This window comes from Mastomys coucha, unplaced genomic scaffold, assembly GCF_008632895.1.
Source record: "Mastomys coucha isolate ucsf_1 unplaced genomic scaffold, UCSF_Mcou_1 pScaffold6, whole genome shotgun sequence".
NCBI classification, from domain to species: domain Eukaryota; kingdom Metazoa; phylum Chordata; class Mammalia; order Rodentia; family Muridae; genus Mastomys; species Mastomys coucha.
The window spans coordinates 88,043,046-88,049,289 of NW_022196912.1; positions in this window are offsets into that span (position 1 = coordinate 88,043,046).

Consider the following 6,244-nt stretch of genomic DNA (forward strand, 5'->3'; position numbering starts at 1 on the left):
AAAAAAAAAAAAAAAAAAAAAAAAAAAAACAGGGTAATGCTTCTGAATTGCGGAAGAAAGTGCTGCGGACAAATTGGGCGCTGAGCTGCCGAGATAGATGGCTTTGTTAGGAATGGCCAGTGGTTGTGACTCAATTAGTTCATTGCTGGGAGCCGCCTGTGTTCGACAGAGAGGTCAACTCGAGACGAACTCGCCCTATCGCTCCAGGGAACGAGGAGTTCCATCCAGGGTGTGGGATCATTTTAGGCCTGTGATTTTTGTGGACGAAAGCCCACGCTGTAGGAAATCTGTTAGCTATTGTTTTTCTCCATTCCTACAAGGGCTGAGTTGGGTTTTCACAGACGGAGCTGGGCTGCCTCTGATTCTGAATGGGCCGGGTAGCATTTATTTGTCTGCAACCCTCTGAACAGTGGGGAGAGAAACATCAGGCCTAAGGAACTGGGAAGGTGTCCATTCACCCATGCCTTTCTGGGAGTCTTACCCACTCTCCTGTGCTTCTACTTTGCAATACCGTTACAGTTCTTGGCAAAGGCCTCCTGGAAACCAGCGGGCTAAGGCTGCCGGAAGCCTGTGAACCTCGAGGGACACGTTTAGGACTAGGAAGAAGGCGGCACGATTTTTTTTTTAAATTCCCCTACTCCCCCCACCCAAATTTAGCCGCCACCCCCACCTATCACTTCGGGTGCAGACTAGGTCCCGGATCAGGCGCTCAGTTAGGTGCGCACCCTGAGTGTTCCCATGGGGACCGCGGAGCCTGGCCTCACCGCGGACCCTGACGCCGCCGCAGCGCGGGGACAGCTCCGCCCAGTTGTGCAGAGCGGGTGTCGGGGGGTGGGGGGAGCTCTCAGCCAGATGGCCGAGGGACCCGGACCCAGGCGTGCTCTCAGGCCGCTGCTCTCCAGGGCTGATGGACGATTAGAAGGGCGGAACGCCGAAAGGGCTGGAGGAAGGAGGGGACCCAGGGCGGGAGGGCGGGGACCAGAGGGAGGCGCCGGAAGGTCAGCAGAGCAGGGAGGGGGTGCAGGCCTACAGACCAGGCCGGAGGAGAGAGGGCGCTGTCTTCCTGGCAAAGCAGCCTTAGGCCTACAGGAACCGAAACAAAAAAAGGAACCGGGTCGGCCGGGCCGGAGCAGGGACCGAGGGTGGAGAAGGGGGGCGGGGAGGGGGAGGCAGATTCTTAGCTGTGAGCCATCGATCCTGGGCGCGGGGGTCTTAGAGCGACTTGTTTGAGCTTCTAGCCTTTCCTTCCTCCTCTTTCCTCCAGGCTTAGCCCCCTCCATCCTCACCCCAGTCTTTTCCCTCCCCAAACTGGAGGCGTTGGGCGTAAGGAACTTTGCAGGCCAGAGGTGCTCCAGTTTGCTCTAGGCAAGCAAGGAATCCGGACCCCTTTTCCTAGTGAAGGCTGCACATAGTGTCTTGGGACCTGCAAGCAGGAAACCGCGACTCCTTGAAGCACCTCAGCAAACGGTCTCACCTAGTTTGCTCGCTCCTTGCCAGGAAGAGCGAAGACAAGGAAAAACCTCTACGTTACCATCTGCAGTTGGCCGGGGCGCTCTGGTAAAAATCAGAAACATCCAAAAAATCCATCTGTTTTAATCATTCTCCGTCCAGATCCACAAATATGAAAATTATTTATTGAGAAATTGTTATCCCTCTAATTCCCAATGTCCATACTTCTCTATCACCTACCAAGGACAATGTGTTCTTGTCTTCCCATAAGCATAATAAACCAGGCAAGGCAGAGCAGAAGGATCTCAGAGCCAGATAGATCCCACATCAGTGAGCTGTCTTGAAAGATCCTTTTTGGTGGGTAGACGTAAGGGACCTCCTGCTTTGGGCACGGATACCAGAACCCGTTGTTTCCATTCCACTGGAGTATCTCAAGTTGCGAACTCCATTTGAATTTCCTGAAGAGACCTGACTCTTCGGTAGCCCCTGCAGCAGAATCCAGGTGGCCTGGAGTTCCGCCTTTGGTTGCAGAGCTAATTCCCAGCAGTAACTGGGTGGGCCGCCGTCTGCCTGACTCTTCACATTGACAAACGCTTCTCTTGTGGGAACGTCTGTTTCTATTCATCCGATTTTCTAATTTCTTTGATCAGACTAAATATTTTCTTGGCAAACGGAAATTGACCGTGCCATGAATATGATAACAACCCGCTTGGAAAAGAGCTATTTTGTTTCCAAGCAGCAGGAACAAGGAGGGGTAATGCGGGTGGGGGTGGGGGCTGGCTCCCAGAAATGCCTATAACAGATTCCAGCACACATCTTTTTTTTCCCCCAGCCTCTGTGAAAACTGCCTCTTCCTCCTGGTATAGCGCCTTCCCTTTCTCCCCTCCCTTCAGGTAAACACACACCTGGCCTTCTAAGACTCTTTGATAGTCTTTATTAAAAAATAGAACTTCAATGGATGCCTCTGGAAAATTTCCCTTTTAAAACGCAGATGAAAGGCAGGGTTATTACAATGTTCTCTTAATCCCTTTGCCTTCTGAGTCAAAATAAATATTTTCTTCTGCGTGCGATGCACATCCTGCCATTTGACTGTGGCTATAAGCGAATCAACTGGCAATAAAAGTGTTTTTGAGGCTGTGTATGAAATGTAATTGTCTTGAAGTCAAGGGGGGAGGGGAGGAGGGACCTTACTTCACAGGCATGAGTTGGTGGCTTTCTGAAAAAAGCTGCAAGAGAAGGACCTTTCACCTCTCATTAGTGACGCCATCAGTGCTCGGGCAGAGTGGGACTGAGGTCATGTTACATATGGCACACAGTCTGCTCAGCACTTGAAACGTCAGCTTTGAAATTTTAGAGAGGGGAAAGGTCGTCTTTAATAAGCTAAAGTCTGGGGCTCCCTTTGCCCTCTTGCTTACTGGGTGGGTGTCCATATGCTTCAGACCCTCTGCTCAAGGTTTTTTTTTTTTTTTTCAAGTTTGAGCTTTAGGCTGATTTGGCATCCCATCTTAATTTAAGTCTTAATGTTTTCAACTGCTAATACACCAAAAAGCCTCCTATATTTATAACAACTCTGTCATCTTCCTCTTTCTTCTTATGCAATCATAAAACTGTCCATTTTGAGTAATAGCTTTTTTAGAAATCTAACTTCCCATGAGAAATGAGGTATATCTGTCCATCTGCATACATAGATCCAGACATGTGGGCTGTAGGGTTACCCATGTGAGTGGATAATTTAGCCTTCACTCCTGCTACATAATTTACTGAACCTTACTTCTATGGCATGTGAAAGCTTTCATTTCTGAAAGCTTCTGAGTACTCCTAAAATGTCTCACACCAGTTATTGAAATTTCAGTTTATTTTGACCAGGTAGAGTGGAAGAGATGCTCCAACTAGAATACCCTGATTCCTCTACAAGGCGCAAGCAAAGGCTAGCTGACAGATGGCGTGATGGTTTGACAGCACCGAGCAGAAGTGCTAACATCCCACTTCCTCCCTAGGAAGATATTAGGAACATTTGTGAGTGTTTAATCCTTAAATTTGTTCAAGAAGTGAAGTCAGACAAAGCCAGGCAACTGAACTAGCCCCCAGACCTCTTTGTAACCATTGTAAGGGTGGATAAAACTAGCTTTCTGTCATAAAATTCTGCAGGGGTGTTCTCAATATGATTTCTCAATTTACTCAGTTTCAGAAACTTTTCTCTCCATGAGATTGGTGTCTGTAGACCTAGGACACTGTCGATGAATCCCTTGATTATTTCTTCCTCATTATCTGTCAATTCCTTTTTCTGTTTATCTCTGGTATACCAGATTTTTGGGTGTTTCCCCTGCCATTCCTTCTTTTCCATAATAATTAACCAATTTTACTCACACACACACACACACAAAAAAAAAACTTTAAAAAGAAGACAACAATGAGGGTAACCAACTCCAAGCAAATACATCCCCAGTATTTCAGAAATCTTTTTTCCATCCTGCAATTGAAAACACTCAAGTGGTTTTTAAGCATCCAATTGAGTCAGTAAGGAGCTGTTCCTTTGTAAAGAATTTAATGGTTGTAGCATATGGACAGGTTTGGGGTTTTCTTTATGACTATTTAGAATTTCAAAATTTCTTGCTGCTGAATAAGCAAAATTTCAAAAGAGGGGTTTGTGCATTAATAGCAACTAAGACAAAAGATGAGCAGAAGGATTTCACAAGCAAGCATGACATCCAGTAAATAATTCATTTCTAATCACTCTCCCACATTAGGGTTTACTGCTAATGAGCTACTGGACTTTGTGATACTTTAGCTAACCCAAAGCACTTGAGGCTTTGATGACCCAAATGGTTAGGTAAGTTCAATCAATCTAGTCAATAACAATTGCAAATAAAGATGCACACTATAGTCAGAGAGAAAGAGAGGAGGGAGGGAGAGAACAAGAATGGATGGATGTGTACGTGACATGTTACACATATGCATTCATGTGTGTGCTTGGGAGAGAGGTAACATTGCTTATTATATTTAACTTTATTAAAATTTAAAGTCTGCCTCCAACCCCCTCCCCAAAAAAAACCTCCAAGGATAATTTATGTCTCTCCAGTAATCCTAAAAAAACAAGGAGTGATTCATTTCAAGCACCAGATTAATCAATGACAGGTTGATAAGTCATTAAAGGGCTGTAAAAGGAATAGTAATAATTTTCTCCTCTTATAGAATCCCTCACTGAAGAACCCTTCACATTTTACAAGCCTGAGCCCATCCATCCTCTCAGATCTTTAGGGAGTGTTATGTCTATTACGGAGGATGATTACCCCTATTATAGAAACATGGCGGTACTGAGTGAGGCAGTTCATGTTTGTAACCCCAGCATTGGGGAAACTGAAGCAGCAGCTTCAAGAGCTTGGGGTCAGCCTGGGCTACCGAGTGAGATCTTGTCTAAGACAACAAAGACATGGCAGTATGTATGTACAATTTTCTCATGGTGATATAATAGAAAGGCAGTTTGGGGATAAGGGCTATGAATTCCAGTCTTTCTGTTGTATCTGTTCATTTGTTGTGATCCTGAGAATAAATCCAGGGTATCTCAAATGCTAGCCAAGTGCTCTACCACTGAACTATGCCCCTAAGCTCCCCTTTATTTATTTATTTATTTATTTATTTATTTATTTATTTTTAAAGCAGTTTTCCATGCAGAAATAAATGATTAAAATGGGTTTTGCCTGGTGTGCTCATGGCCCTATCGCTGCATCTGTCCCTAGCACTAAAGACAAAAACAACAACAAAATGAATCCTTTAAGATATTTTTCCTCTTAAGGTAGACTCCGTAATACAGGGTCAAGATATCTGGGACATTTCATGAATGTTTTTAAATTGCTGGGGGTGGGGAAAGGAAGAAGTAACACGAAGTAGAATTGGCCTGCTTAGTTCTCCCATTCTGTCAGGAAATAAGCTGTTGTCTTACTGCAAATGTCCCATGGGAGGAGACAATTATAGGGCTATGAACTGTCCCATGGAGAAGTTATTAAGTGTTCACAAACAGGGTCACAATAGAGAACTCATCGTTGACAAGATCTGGTCTGTTTTGAATTGTTAACTATTATTTGACTTACTGAAGAGCAAAAGGAGGAGTGAAATGTCTATAAAGTTAAGGATGGGGATATTTACAGGACAGTGCTTCCCAAACTTTGAGAAGGCAAAAGAGACCCCAAAGGAAGTACAGCTTCTGGGGTCACCCAGTCCTCCAGTGCCCGGTTCATTATGTTTAAGGAGGGCCCTGGACTCTTCACTAGAGCAAATACTGCAGGCAATTTTAATGCAGCTAGTTGGTGAGCAATATGAGGGGGAAAACATCACTCTCCTAAAGTCAGAGCATAATGAAAGGAAAGACCTTTCAAGGAGAATAGAGTTAAAGCTTGCAAGTTTTACTAATCTGGAACTTAATATTTCACACGGTTTTTAAGAAAATTGAGAGATTGGGTTTTTGATGAGGAAGAGACAAAGTTTCCAAATAATTCTGTAGAAGTGAGAAGTTGATGGAGGGAGGCCTTGCCTAGCATGTGCTTAGATACTGGTCTACAGCCTCAGGACCACAACAGAAATAACTAAAAATAAAATAAAATAAAACAAAATTGCTCTTGCTGAGTTCCTACAATTAATAAGAGACCAACGGCCACAAGAGACAAAAAGTCTCTGAAGAGAATCTTAGAACCCGGCACAAACATTGAGCAAGTCTCATGGTCCAGTGAGCGGTGCAGAGTGTTGTTTCCTAACCACGAGCATAAAAGCCAAAGGTTCTTTTGATTTGATTTGGTTTTGG